The 16,055-nt window shown below is 39.1% G+C and overlaps 1 protein-coding gene across 1 annotated transcript in view; it reads right to left on the minus strand.

Annotated features, from left to right (window-relative positions):
- C12H11orf87 (chromosome 12 C11orf87 homolog) overlaps positions 1-14,347 on the minus strand; it is an 87,704-nt gene extending 73,357 nt beyond the window's left edge. The window contains exons 1-3 of the mRNA XM_072729890.1: positions 14,213-14,347; positions 3,826-3,971; positions 3,577-3,741 (exon numbers count right to left, since the gene is read on the minus strand). The gene's annotated coding sequence lies outside the window, so the exon portion shown is untranslated. The remainder of the gene's footprint in view (positions 1-3,576; positions 3,742-3,825; positions 3,972-14,212) is intronic.
- Positions 14,348-16,055: the final 1,708 nt, after the last annotated feature.

A 16,055-nucleotide genomic window follows, 5' to 3' on the forward strand; every position in this document is an offset into this window, starting at 1 on the left:
TTTTTGTTTTGTTTTGTTTTAAATCTGATTGTCCAGAAATCCACAAAAATTCCATTTGCTATTGCACTGGGGAAACTAGACTACAGTGAAATATAATATTTCCAGAAGAAAACATTTGAATCTAAAATAAGGAATCAGGAAGAATGAAACAGCGAAGTGAGGAGAAAAATCTATCTCTGAAAGAGCCACCCACTCAGTGAGCACTGAATAGGCCCCGGATGTGGATCTAGGGCTGATAACTTGCAAGCTATGCAGATCTGCATGATAGCACAAGCCTGTCTCCAAAGCAGTGAGGTTCACCCAGCTTTTCAACTTGAGTTTGACCTGGAAGGGGGTTTGTCTAAGCGGGTGAAAAACTGCCCGAAACATGCACAGATATTAACCAATCAAAGAAATTCACTTCCAGAAGTCAAAGAGCAAAATTTAAAATCCTAGCTTAGTTCTTTTATAATAATGAGGTTGGGAAGAGGAAGAGGAGGGGAAGGGGGAGTCCTTGCATTAAATCCCAGCTCTGTGACACTCTGCAGGTTCCTAAACCTCCCTGAACCCCAGTTTATCTTTAACACAAAGGAAAGTGAGACCCTTGCTGCAGAACACCGGCAGGATGGAGTGTGAGGTGGTATTTGTAAAGCACCTAGCACACAGAATAAGGGCAATGGGGGATGATGATGGTAATGGGGGATGATGATTGGTGACAGCAACAACACGGATGGAGGGGAACAGGGAAGGAGAAGGTGGAGGAGGAAGGGGAAAGAAAATAGATCTAACTCTTCAGAAAGAGGGGGAGTAGCAATCTCTATAAAAGTAAGTCAAAGTTATCTAAAGAAAAAAGTCAAGGTAGAAAGACAGAATTCAGTGTAAACAGAGGCTTCTTTTTAATTCAATTTTCTTCTAGCTAACCAAAAAAAGATTTTTAAATGCCCAAGTTAGATGAATATGCTACACGTTGAAAGATATGCTCCTCACTCCTGAGAATGCTCCAAAACATAGAATTCTTTATTTTTTTTCTAATTGCAAGTTGCTCTATTTTATGAATACATAAATGCCTTGGTTCAATTCAGTTCCAAAGCAGGTAAAAAAAAGTCACACTATGTGTCAGGCATTGTACTAAGCTTTAGACCTCCAAAAGTCTAAAGAAAAAACAGGAGTCTATAATTTGGATGGGGAAAAATCAGACTGCCAGACCACTGAAAAGGATGCCATGTGGTGATGCCACAAAATTACTACCAGAAAAATGCAAATGGAGCACAGATAAGGTAGTATTTAACTGTCTGGTGGATATGGGACTCTTCTCTAGGAAAGTAACATTTGCATGGGTCTGGAATATGTACTGATGGGAGTGGGCAAAGTAGGGAGGGGCAAACACACCAGGAGGAGGGAACAGAAAGATCAAGATTGAAAAGTGGATGCTGATCAGGTCTGTATTTTAGAATGATAACCCTGGAGGTAGTGTAGAGTGGAACCGCTGGGGGTTCCAGAAGGCAGCAAACCAACAAATAGCACTTGCAATCTTTCCAGTGAGAGACAAATGAGCCAAACTGTCAGTGGTAGAAGATTCTGTATAAATCCAAACAAAAATGGTAAAAAGTATATCACCCAAAGAATGGCAGGACTCCCCAAATTACTGGCCATTTGATCATCAAATCTATGAGCTAAATTTGAGACCAAGCTTTACCTGCCCGCCCCCCAAGATAGAGAGATAGATAGATAGATGATAGATGATTGATAGATGATAGATAGATAGAGAGAGAGATAGATTTGAGAAATAGAGACAGAGAAAGAGACAGAGCACAAGTAGGAGAGGCAGAGGGAGAGAGAGAATCTCAAGCTGACTCCACAGTGAGCCTGACGCAGGAGTGGATCTCACAACCCTGAAATCACAACCTGATCCAAAACCAAGAGTCAGATACTTAACAGACTGTGCCATCCAGACACCCTGAGACCAAGCTTTTTTTTAAAATACTTTTCTCCATCTCTGCATCTGTGTTGGGGGTGCCCCATTCAACACCCTATTATTATAGGTACCCAGTGCCCATGTGCAGTTTTATGAGTGTTTTGAAAATCTATACACAGGATACACACATGCTTTAGACTTTCCTACTCTTAAATTCTTGAACAAGTCTTGAAAAACTTGAACAACTTCTCTACCTAGGGACCCATACTCTTAGCCTTCTAAGGAAAATTGGCTGGTTCAAGTATTTCCATACTGAAATGTTCATGGGCATTTGTGGTATTTTAGTAGTTGCCTTCTGGAAACATGCATTGACCTGAAAAATGACTCCAGGGTTGGAATTTTCTGCGCGTTGATATGTCACAGTCAGGGCAAGAGAAGGGAAAATGAATAATTTGAAGCAGAGAGCCACATTAGCACCCCTCAGATAATCACACTTCCCAGCGCTTTCCTGATTCACAGCTATGTGTAAGCAGCTGCTGTAGGAAAAAGAAAATCTATCATTGATTCTAAACACACACAAAAAAAGGGATATAAAGGGTAAAGATTATTTTTTTGTCTATTTAAATGTATGTTCACAAGTCCCATATGGGGAAGGGAAGACTGAGTGTGCTTGATGTGTTGCATGATTTACAAATGTGTTTTATTTTTTTCCCTGCTGTGACGACTAAGGTGTTACTATAGCCTCCTGAGTTTGGGGTGGGGGTACTGGGTGAAACCATGATTGTAAATGTACTGTTCACAAAAAGTCTGGCAATTTCATAAGTGCAGAGTCATTGTGATGCCAAAGCCAATGTTGCAAAGTGGAGTGGCAGATCCAAGAAGCATAGTAAAGGCTCATCTCTTCACTCAGAACTCCTGCAAATATACACTGAGCTCCCACAATGTCCAAGACAACAAGAGGAACCAAAATGCAAAATTTTCAGATCCCTCCCTCAATTTCAAATCTATTAAAGAGCCCAGGAAATACAGGGATAAAATAAAAATTCACAAAGTGGTCATCTCAATATAGTGGGAAGAATGCTAGGGCAGTAATAAAGAAAACTGAATTCAAGTTTGATATTTATTTGCTGTGTGACCTCTTGGACAACTCATTAAGTCTCTTTTCTCATCTATAAGACAGTTCAAATATGTCAAGGATGGAAAATAGATTTCAAGTGAAGTGCTGACTCTAACCAATCAATAGTGACTTCCTAGAGCACTGTGATGATATGGCTTCTAAAATACACCTGGGTTCAGTGGGAAAAGTGCCATTTTTGATTAGCAATGACTACCATGAGTTTGAAAAGGGAGACTGTCAGAGAGGCAGAGCCATATATATGCCAACCCCTTGACTAGATCATCATAAGTTCGAAGGGGCTGGTTCACTTTCAATCTGCTCACACAAACTTACTGAATACTTTCAATATGGTTGATGCTATGCTATGGACTGAGATGCCATTAAACCTATGACACAGACTTTGCAATCAATGAGCTCATAATATATTATAAATGCAGACCCATGTCCATCTATAATGTGGTGTGATTAGTGCAATATTATATGGGTAAATACAAAGGATTATATGAACATGAAATAGGGAGCATGCTGTTCAGGGGAATAATATTGACCGACCAAGAAGACTGACCTTGAAGGATGATAAGGAGATTCTAAGTGGAGAGTCTCATGTTTGAATGCTTATCATATTCAGAAAACAACACAGAGTCCAGGATAGGTAGACTATCAGGTGTTTGGTCAAGAGTAGTAAGAAATAAAGCAGGTAAGTTCAATTGGGGCCGGTTTGGTGTGTGCTCTGTAGAACAGAATAACAAGTTTGAATTTTTCTTGCAGGCAATAAGAATTTATCAAAGATTGTTAAAGTCAGAGAGTTACATACCTGAGTTTGTGTTTTAGAATAATCCCTCCAGTGCCAGAGAGAAGGTGGGGTCAAAGTTCTACAACAGAAGCAAGGGTCCACTCAGAATTCTGCAAAAACCTCCATGAGAGAGGGGCCAGATTAAAGCCAGGGGATGCAACAGGTCTCTGTGGGAAAGACAAAGGCAAGATTAGTAGCACAGTGAATGCATGAGAACTTCAGAAATATGAGAGGCCACAGAAGCCAAGAGTGATCAGGGAACCCTCTCCTGGGTGGCTCAGCAGTTGAGCATTTGCCTTTGGCTCAGGGCATGATCCTGGTCCAGGGATTGAGTCCCTCACTGGGCTCCTTGCAAGAAGCCGGCTTTCTCCCTCTGTCTGTGTCTCTGCCTCTCTCTCTCTCTCTCTCTCTCTGTGCCTCTCATGAATAAATAAATAAAATCTTTTAAAAAAGAAAAAAGAAAAACTTCCTTTAAAAAAAAAGAAGAAGGTAAAGCTGAAGTTAGGAGGGGCTGATTGATTGGTGCCCCCTAAGTCACAAAGATGGCTAGCAGTGAGCTGTGGTCAGAATTCAAGCCACATGGTCCTTAACTTTACCTAATTTCTGTTAACTTCATGTTAGTGTGCAAGGTTGAGCAACATTTCCCAGTGTACACGACAGAATACCAGATCTACCAGATGCTAGTTTAAGAGAATAAAGGTCTTCATAAGCAAAGACATTTGGAGACATTCTTTAAAAATGTTAAATGAATTTGTTTCTAGAGGACCTTCCTCTAACATGCCAATGTACTTATGACCCCTAAGAGAGGAATACAAAACTGGAATGTCTCCCAAACTCAATTAACTACATGATACAGTTGTCAGGGGCTGCCTCATGGGGTGAATGTCACATAGAACAGATTCCGGTAGCACAGCACCAATTGCCTGCAAACACTTATGGATGTTTTTTCTTTTAAAGAAGTTCTTCCAATTTGAGAGGACATCACTCACTTTATTCTTACCATCAATCTCCTGCAAAGAAATCATTTTTCTTCGGAGTCTTACAAGTAAAGAGATCAGATTTCATAGGGTAAGAAACCACGTGCAGAGAGGAAATTCAAGTACAACAGCCCACAGAAATCAGTGAACAGAAGGAACAAGTTGCTAGGGAGGTGACTGAGACAAAGCACACAACCAATGTGGTCGACAACACCTACAGAATTGCTATTTCTAGAGAGGTTTGAGGCTGGAGGAAAGTGCTAAAAGGAACAGGAAGCCAAGTGTAGGATGAACCAAAAACACTAAGTAGGACCTTTCCTGTTCCTGAAATTCCTTTATAGGCTTTCAAAATTGGATTTGCCTATTATCATCAGTTACTTCCAAATGTTAACATCTCTGGTCTGTCCATTCAAATGGTCTATTTGGGAGAAGACCGCCAGACAGTTACATATCCAGCTTCTCAGTGATACTGAGCTCAGTATGTCCAAAGCCAAAGTCAGCACACAGGGAACTTTGAGAGGTTTAGAAATAGGCATTCCCTCAGGCTCCCTGAGTAACAGTGTCTTTGGAGAAACTGGAAATCCTTTCTTCAAGCAAAAAAATCCCTGTGCAAAAGCATGTGGCTTTGGGGCAGAGCACCAACTGAGTGATAGCTCCCACTCCCCTTCACAGCCAGTCACCCCTGTGCAGGTACCACCTGAATAATCATGCTCTGTCTGTCTCCCTCTTCCCATGTGCTGTCCATGGTAAATCCTTTGAAAAAAGATGCTCTTCCTCTTTCTTCTAGTTCAAGAGGCCCTAATCAGAATAGTGTCATCTGGAAACCGCAAATCTGAGACTTGCAAAAGGTACTGAACTAAGACACATACCATTTCTTTCAGCGCCATCTTGGCCATTGGCTAGGTAAACTCAATTTGGGCAAACTGTTTCACCTCGTGGGATTTTATAGATTGTGAAAATGGCCATAATTCCTGTGTGCCTCCCATCAAGTCATGAAATGTTTCTCCACCTCCTGCACATGGGCCAGCCTTGTGACTTGTCTTGATCGATAGAATGCTTTGGAAACAATGTCAAGCCAGTTCAGAATCTAAGGCTCAAGAGGCCTTGCACACTTTTCAAATACTTCTACTCAGTCTCTTAGAACCCTGCCCAGCCCCCCTGTGAACAAGTCCAGGCTAGCCTGCCAGGCAAGGAAACACGATGGAGAATAGAGCTGAGTGGTCTCAGCTAAGGCTCTCCAAAGCCAACCAGGCCCCAGCTGTCATGGTGGCTGACCACAGACCCACAAATAAACCCAGCCCAGAAAAGTTGGATCCAGCCTAGATAACCAACCAGCAGATCCTTAGCTAAATAAATGGTTATTATTATTATGTTACGCTACTAAGTTTTGAGTGGCTTGTTACATGACTATAGAAAATTAATACATGGGGATATGCCTTCTTTATTTGCAAATTGAGGCTAATCCCTAAGATTCGTTCTAGTTGGAAGATTCTATGAAAACAATAGGTTGTTCAATCCAGTGATCACTGTGCTATCTCTTCTTTTTGTTAGAATTTCCAAGAAGGGTGGGGGAACAAGATTATCAGCAGAAGCCTCTTACAAGGCTCCTCTCAAGAGTTTCTTTCTCCATATTCCACTTTTCAAATGAAAAAAAAAAAAAAAGCTGGATTCAGCTAAAGAGAGGCTTTATTTGAAAGGATGATTGCAAGAGGGAAGGAAGGCATTCTTAAAACAGAGAGACTATAGTAACAGAAGGTTCTGACCATGAGATTCTGCAAGGATCTCAAAAGCCAAGCAGAAAAAAAGGCTATTGTTTTATAAAGAGGAGTGTACAAGGCTAGAGAGAATTGGATGTGGGTAACTGGGATGAAGGGCTTGATCGCTAATCAGGGAGTATTTTCCCTGCAGTCAATGCTCAGGGCTATAAGGAGGAGCCTCTAAGCTGGCTCAGGCTGACAGTGGATAAGAGTTCAAGGGCCTGGGGAAGGAGAAAAGCTTAACTAAGTTCAGTCAAATCGAGGTAGCTAGTTTTCTTTTCTTTTTTGAAGTAAATTCTGGCAAGATGGAGATTTCCTTTATGTACCTATCAGGATGTATTAATACTGATGCCTCAGTATTAGTAATAGCTACTACTATTTACTGAGCACCTACTATGTTGCAGGCACTGTGATGCATACATTTTGTTTTCTCTCATCTTCACAAAAGCACAGGAAGGTAGTTACTATTATGCCCATTTTATAGCTGAGTCAGCTTGATGACTATGGGGTTAAATTATTTGGCCAGCATCAGTAATTATTAACACTTGAATCCAGATGTATTTAGGCTAAAAGATGCTCTTCCCACTACATAGTCCGGCAGTAGGTACAAACTACTCCACTAATCATTTATTACCAAAGAATGGTAATTTGGAGGATCTGTGTCTGACCTTGTCATAGGTAATCAAGAGGAGCATATGTGAGTCTTATCTAAGTCCTATAAGGAAGAGAAGCTCTCTGCAAAAACTCTTTCCCTAGTCACAAGCAAATGGGGAGAATCTCTTACCCAACACTACTTTCTAAGAGCATGAAGCTCAGTTAAAATCAACATTTTTAAAAAAGATTTCATTTATTTATTCATGAATGACACAAACAGAAAGGCAGAGACATAGGCAGAGGGAGAAGCAGGCTCCATGCAGGGAGCCCGATGTGGGACTTGATCCCAGGACTCTGGGATCATGACCTGAGCCAAAGGCAGATGCTCAACCTCTTAGCCATCCAGGCATTCCAAAAGTCAACATTTACATGTTCAACTCACCCTGGTCTATTTATTCAGGCCATTCCTGCATTTGTAGATAATCTCACAAACTTGGGAAAATAAGACCTCTCCCCTTTCTTCACTTGTTCATGTATCATTAAATGCCCATTCTTTGGTGTATCCTCCCTTTTGAAGTCTCCCATCTGTGAATCTTTGGTTATGTGAAGCCCTAGTTATTAAATGTATATATAAGACCTCTGGAGGTGTAGGTAGAGACAGAAATAGGCATGCAGGATGTATAGCACAGAAGCCTAATCACTGCTCAGTAGAATTCCCAGTCATGTTCTCTGGTTCACCCAGCAGCTTATTCTCAATTCATCACCTTTAGCTCTCTGATTTTCCATAGGTAAATGGAAACCCAACAGTTTTAGGTTTCAGTTTGTAGGCAATTAGATAATTATTTCTCAGTCCTGGCATAATAACAAGAATCCTTAAGAGGAAAGGTCTGCAACAATATAACTGCTGGTCATGTTTGCTCAGCTCTGCAATTCAGAGAAGTGTCTAGGGCAGTAAGACATCATTGCCTTGTACCTGCACACTTAGCCTTCTCCATTCCAGTCCACACTTGGATACATGATTGATGTATTCAAAGATAATCACTCCAGTTATGTCACGTTCTTCAAAGACCTGGAACATGTTCCCTATGCCATGATGTCTAAAGTCACACACATAGGGATCAAGACCTCTCACTAAGTGCCAATCCAATATTTCAACCTTATCTCTCATTAACCTCTTATACCTATACCTCAGATTCCCAAATCATCCTTTATAACTGTCATCCATTTTTATACAGTCTTGAGAAAATGAAATATATATATATATATATATATATATATATATATATAGTGCTGTCTTTTTAAAAATTGATTACAAAAAAAATGAATTACCTTCTTAGTGGACCAATGTCAAGAGTGTATCTGGAAGAGGTAGATCACCCTCAATTAAAATTGTCCAGGGGAGAGACATAGTTCAAGCCAGATAAAACAAATGCCATGTCTATCCTCAAAGATCCTTTAGTCTACAACATAAAATACTAACCAAATGAACACATCACAAATACTGTGCTAGATCAACACTTGAATAAACAAATGATGATTTTTTAGTATTGCATGGTGTACAAGTACAATTTAAGGGTATTTTTAGGGAGATAAGGAGGGAAAATGACAGAGTTTCATAGCCACTGGTCAACAAATGCACTAGGGAGTCATTGACTGTAAGTAGAGCCAGCAGCCTTCCAAAGGAGATAAACACAATTCTTTGTAATGGCTGGTCTTTGTTCAGATTGATGTATAAAAGAGTCTCTGGATACTTAGACTTCAGCCTGGACACAAGTAAAAGCTCTGAAATAACTGCTAAATAGAAATCCATAGATTGGTATGTCTGGAACAGATAGGAAAATCTTCAATCTGAATACATGACTTGTATTAATTCCATGGTTTAAAAAGTCTGATGGAAGTAGAGAATGTGAGTGTGGAAAAGAATATGTGTTCATGTGATTACTTTTTTTAAGACTTCCTCCAAGCTTCTAATAAGACCATTCTCAAGAATGAATGCTTATAATGGTGGAAGGAATATTGTAAGATGGCATTATGGAACCTCAAATATGTATGCAAGACAGTAGTTGAATGGGCATGTCTGGAACTTGGCCCCACCTTCTAGGGCACATGACAAAAATTTGTATTGTGGCATTTTTTACCAAGAGTGAAACTTGGTACACTGACACCAGCAACTTTAGAATATTTGTCCTTGGCCCAAAACTTCCCTGGGAAAAAGTAAGAGTCAAAGAAAATCAGTCACCAAAGTATTAAATGCTGGCTTTGTGCTCATCTCAATGCTCAAGCTTCTGAAAGAGGAAAAAAGGAGAAAGAAAATGAGAAAACAATATTTCCCATCCTCAGTGCACATACATTGTCTTCAGAAGGACAAAAGTAACACAGAGGGAATAAGTCAAACTGAAATAAATACTTAATGGGACAACATTTGTCAAGAGAACACATGCAATGAGGACATCACTGAATGATGGGAAGGATAAAATACATTTTTTCTTCCTCTTGAAGGTCATACTTTAGGTTGGGGATGCAAGATATGGAAATGGTTGTTGTTGATTAAATAGATGGCATCAAAAAACAGGTTTCCAGACTGTGACCTACTGGCAGGCAAAGGACACATCCCATGACAAACAAGAAAAAATGATTACAATCATAATCCTGAAGATTTAAAACAAATGGCCAAGAGAAGTGAAGATAAATGCTTAGGTGATACCATAGAGAGGGATACCGTGGAGAAGAGACCTCCTCCCGTAAAAACAAGAAGAAAAATTGGAGGGGGGGGGAAGCTTAGGAAGGATTCTATATTTAATTAGTTTCCTAGGGACTGCTGTAACAAATAACCACAAACTGGATAGATTAATAATAATAGGAATATAGAGTTTTGGAGACTAGAAGTCTGAAATCAAGATGTCATTGTGGTTGGTTTCTACAGGAGGACTTAAAGGAGGATCTGTTCCCTGTTGCCCTCCTAGCTTCTGGTGGCTGCTGACAATCTTTGGCATCCCTTGACTTGTGGAGGGGTAACTGATTTCTGCCTTTCTGCCTCAGATTTCATATGGCCATCTTCCCTGGCTTGGCTTTCCCCTTTGTGTGTTTATGTGAGTCTAAATTTCCCTCTTCTCATCAGGACACCTATAATACTGGTTTTAGAACCTACCCCAATCTAGTGTGACCTCATCTTAACTCAATTACATCTGCAATGACCGTATTTCAAAATAAGGCCACACTTACAGATTCCAGATTCCAGATTTTGAGGAGGTGGAGGGACACTATTCAACCCAGTATACAGGAGGTGACATAAGGATGAAAGACTAGGTTTCTGTTTTCACAGTTGTGGCCCAGGACCTAGCACTAGCACATGGTAGGAGATATACATAATTATATGTATATAAATGTATATATGTATACATATTTATATAAATATAATTAGACACATACAGACATATTAATTGAATTGTCCTATTTACCACTGCAAAGACTAAGAGATTACATCTATCAAATATATTTGATACTTCATGTAAGACTAAAAATATTTTAAGTATTCCCAAGATTTGACTGGATGGAAATCATGACTAGTTAGCATTCAAATTCTGACTAGAATTCATAAGTAGAGGATATACTGTTTCTAAAAGAAACAGATTGCAAAGATGGGTTAAAAAAGATTTCTAAGTCAAGAAGACAAATTCTTTTAGTAAAATCCAGGGCCTAGGTATTAAAGCCCATGGTGGAGAGAGACTTTGAGGGCAAGATAAATAGCAGGAAAACTGAAGATTTTTGTGGCAATACTCCACAAACGACTCCAAGGCAACCTATGAGTATTTTGCTCCCAAGACTACATTCCATCTATTCCACTGTTCTCCTGTAAACTCCACAAGAAAAAATAAATATATGTTCATTAGTGGAAAAGAGACACACCTTTAAAGAGGGGCAACCAAGGCCTCTGAAGAGTTCACGACAGCCAAGACATGAAATACCAGATATACTCAGTCACAGATCCTCCACACTTTAGAATGACAAGTTATTCAAAGTGTAGAGACAACATGGCACATTCTTTTTGGCTATCCAGAAGAGAATTCAAGAGAAAAGAGTAACTCCTTTAATTTAGTGCCTGCCACGTTCCTGGCACTTTGTATATTATTTCACATAATTGCTACTACAACCCTTTAGGTTAGAAAAGAGAATAGTCAGAAAGACACATCAGTCACTTACTATTCCAGCAATTATTAATCCTTCTGGGCAAGAAAAGCAGTTTCCCTGAGCTGGCAACAAGGCAAAAAGAGACCAGGAAAGACAACAGACAGAGTTGCAAAAACAGAGGGAGACACATAATGAGACAAGAGACAAAGGAGTGATAGAGATAAAGAGACACTGAATGAGAAGTTACTACCAACGAAGAAGGGAGCCAGATCTTACTTATTTCATGTTGGTATGGCCAAAGCCACAACCAGGGATTTTTTTTTTTAATCAAACTTGGGATTTTGTGAAGAGATATTGTTAATATAAGTGCTAGAAAAGAGACTTCAAACAAATCAGAACAGGGGCACCTGGGTGGCTCAGTGGTTAAACGTCTGCCTTTAGCTCAGGTCATGTTCCTGGGGTCCTGGGATTGAGTACCATATGGGGCTCCCCATAGAGAGCCTGCTTCTCCCTCTGCCTATGTCTCTGCCTCCCTCTCTGTGTCTCTCATTAATAAATAAATAAATCTTAAAAAAAAAAAAAAAACAGATCAGAATAGCCTGACTTCAATTAAGTGGTATTTAGGCATATAACTCCCAAGATAATTATACTGTATTCTATTTAAATTCCCAAATCAACTATAAAGATACAGGACACAAAAAAAAACATTTCATATAGAGAAGATCTTACAATTTTGACCATAATTAGTATGATCTTAAAGCCTATATGATCAACTCATCAACTCATATAGGCTTTAAGAAATATAAAATTGTATTTGTTAATATAACTAGAAGTTGAGTAGTAGAGGGGACTACTGCAGGTGTGTTATGAATAGGACTTAACCTTTAGGGGCACTTGGGTGGCTCAGTCAGTTAGGTGTCTGCCTTCAGCTCAGGTCATGATCTCAGGGTCCTGGGATAGGGCCTTGCATTGGGCTCCCTGCTCAGTGGGGGTCTGCTTCTCTCTCTGCCCCTCCCTCTGCTCCTGTGCTCTTTCTCTGTCCCTCAAATAAATAAAAATCTTTTTTTTTAAATTACCTTTGTTTCCCTACAATTTTCTCAAGAATGCTATCTGTGGTGGATCATCTTCATTCTCATACTGTATTTCTCACAGTCCTAAGAAAAGAGTTCTCCAGGAAAGTTTAGCCTTAGTTCTTGAACCAATCACTAGCAAGGAATCTGAGACTGCCATGAATCTCAGACTAATCAGAATTCAACCCCAGAACCAGAATGTATTTCTAAAGCTACATCATTGCTACATGGAAGGAAGAAAGCAGACGGAAGGGAACGTTGGACTGTCAATCTCAATGCCCAACACAGTAGACCAATAATGCAACTTTGAAAGAAGTGTTGTGACAAAGTAACTATTATTGTTGAGTATCTATGATGTACAGACACTTACTATACCTTATTTTCTTAATTCTTTACAATAACACCATGAGATTGGTCTTATTAACTTTTTTTTTAAGATTTTATTTATTATTCATGAGAGACACAGAGAGAATGAGGCAGAGAGAGAAGCAGCTCCACACAGGGAGCCCAATGTGGGACTCGATTCTAGAACTCCAAGATCATGCCCTGAGCCAAGGGTAGACACTCAACCACTGAGCCACCCAGGCATCCCAGTCTTATTAACATTTTAACAAGAAGAATACAAAGATTCAGAGGTTAAATAACCTATCCATGGAAACAGTGACAGAAACAGGTCTCTTTCCACTACCATATCATTCGAAATGCTGAAACCTGTTGTAATTTAATGCTGTGGTATGAAGTTGATGTAACTCTAGAAAATAAAGATCTTTTCTTGATATCATCACATGTTTTTAGCTGTACTTCTTCTCCAATACTGACAACATTCTGGACATTCTGCTTGAGCCCCCAATAGTGCTCATTACTTCTTTGATTCACTCTTGCTATAGTAGGGAAGGAAATTTTCCTACAACTCCAATTTTAAGTCTTATTAGAGTTCATTTTTTGGTTTCAGAGCAAATTATATTTTCCTTTTTTAATTGTGAAATTTAACACATATACAGCAAAGTACAGAAAACATAAATGTACACCTCAATGAATTACCACATAAATATTATTAGCATCTCAATTGTCACTTATGACTCTTTCCTATTACTATACTCCAAAGATAACCATTATCTTGACTTCTAAACAAATGAACATATTTCTCCTGGGCATATATCTAGGAGTAGAATTGCTGATCATTGTGTATACATATAAACTTTAGTAGATAATCCCAATCTGTTGTGTCAATTTCCAAAGTGATTATGATAACTTTAGCAACAGTAGAGTATGAGAGTTCTTATTGCTCCTTACAAATACTTCCTATTGACAGTCTTTTCAAATGTTATGCATTCTGGTGAGTATGAGTAGTAGTATCTCACTGTGTTTTTTTTAATTTGTATTTCTCTCATTGCTAATAATGTTGAATGCCTTTTCTCAGATTTATTGGTCATTTTGGATATCCTGTTTTGTGAACAAACTGTTCAAATCTATTGCCCATTTTTGTATTGGATTCTTTATCTTTCTTAATGACTTTTAGAATTTCTTTATAAATTTTGCTTATGATCTCTTTTAAGTTACATAAATTGTAAGTATTCTCTCCGACCCTGTGCTTTTTCTTTCTATTCTCTGCAACAGGTTGGGTTACCCAGGCAGACTCAAACAAAGTTTAGCCTGAAAGAATATTCATTAAGAAGTTCCCCCATTGAATGGCTCAATAACAACAGAAGGGAAAAGCCAGAATCAGGGTTGGGCAGAGAAGTCAATCTGTGATAAAGGACCAATGAGAGTTTCAGTTGAATTTACAGAAAGTTTTAGAATGAGAATGACCTTTTAGAGTTGTCACAACTTTTGTGAAAACAGCCAGACCTTCATACTCATACATCCATCATTCACTATGTACCATCTCAGAAAGAGGTGTGGTCTTGGGCAAGGAAGATCTCCATGGCTGAGACAATTCCTGAACAAGCTGTAAGCAGTTGTCTGGCTCCCAACACTCCCAGCAGGTGAGGCAATAAGTTCTTCATTCAAGAGGAATCTAAATGACAGATTAGAATGTCCATCATATTCTCTTAATGGTGTTTTTGAGAAATATGTTCTTAATATTTGTATAGTCCAATTTAATAATCATTTCCTTTATATTTCCTGCGTTTCATTTCCTCTTCAAAAATCTTTCCAAACCAAATCCATGAAGATATTCTCCCATATATTTCTTTTTCATATTGAGGCATATAATCTGCTTGGAAATTGGCTTTTTGTGTATAATATGAATCAGGTTTCATTTCTCCACATTGATTTCTAACTCTTTTCAGAATCAATATATCAGATGAATAGAATTGAATTGGTCACATAGTCAACCAGGAGAAATCCTGGGGACTTATGAATACCTAAGGAAGTACAGGAGAGAATGATAGGGAAGAAATATTAAGTAAAACAGATTCTACTTGAGGCCTCTTCTCATGTTTAAGTGGGAAGCACCAATACTCTTCCTACAAACCAAATGGAGACTTTAAACTATAAGGACTAAATTGAAAGAGATAAATGTAAAATAATAGGAATTCTATAACTGAAATAGTAACTATTATTATTCTAGAGCTAGAGTCAGCCCCAACACATGGCTGTTCAGAATGCTATAGGTTATCATATTCTCATTTTAGTAGAACATTTTCCACTCTTTCATTTTTCTACAGAGAAAAAGGCCATCATTTTTCTATCTTAACTTTTCTCATATCGTATAGAATCAGATTAGGCTTGACCAGTAGCCAGAGCAACATTCCTAACAGGATGTTATAACACCTGTTCAAAAGCAGATGAACTATGTGCTACCATTTCCAGGAGCAGACAAATGGCAATTCACCGAATCCAGAATGGAATGTGGCCAGCCTAATTTCTACCATCACATTTGCCAACCTTCAAACACTTTGCAAAATATATTCTAAGCAGGCCAGTAATGCAAATAATTTATGAAGAATCTGTGTTCCAAAAACACATAGGTACATGAGGAAAGAGCAGTCTCAGCTCCACTGTGTTTTGCTTCACTAGAATAACAATCAAGAGGTAATGTCTAAAGCATCGATTAGAACACCTCCTTGATCCAGAAGATCCTAGCTGCTCCCCTACTTCCAATAGCAAGTCTTTCCTTCAGTCTCACAGCTGATACTTTATTCAGAATGGTTTTTCAAAAGAACTATGATCAGAGAGTATGTATTCAACAGCAAGCCCCAACAACAAAAAGTAACACTGGTTTGCACCATTTTGACATTCATTGTTTATTCACAAGATGCTGGGTTGGTTAGCCAGCTCCACAGCAGCAGCATCAAAGAACTGGCTCCTTTCAACCCTGCACTCCATCATTCTCAGGATATTGACTTGCTTCCCAAGGCATGTAGCTTTATGGACACAAGTGGCTGTTAATCCTCCAGACAGAATGTCTTTAAAAGTCAACATTTAAACTCACTTTGCTTGATTCTATTTTTTTAAGATTTTATTTATTTATTTGATGGAGAGAGAGAGAGAGAGAGAGAGAGAGAACAAGCACAAGCAGGGGGAGCAGCAGAGGGAGAGAGAGAAGCAGGCTCTCCACCAGGCAGGGAGCTTGACTTGTGGCTCAATCCCAGGACCTTGGGATCATGACCTGAGCCAAAGGCAAATGCTTAACTGACTGAGCCACCCAGGCACCCCCTGTTTGATTCTATTTTTAATGAGAGATTAACATCTTTCCCTAACCCTGCATCCAGGAAACATCC

Source organism: Vulpes vulpes, chromosome 12, assembly GCF_048418805.1.
Source record: "Vulpes vulpes isolate BD-2025 chromosome 12, VulVul3, whole genome shotgun sequence".
Taxonomy (NCBI): Eukaryota; Metazoa; Chordata; class Mammalia; order Carnivora; family Canidae; genus Vulpes; species Vulpes vulpes.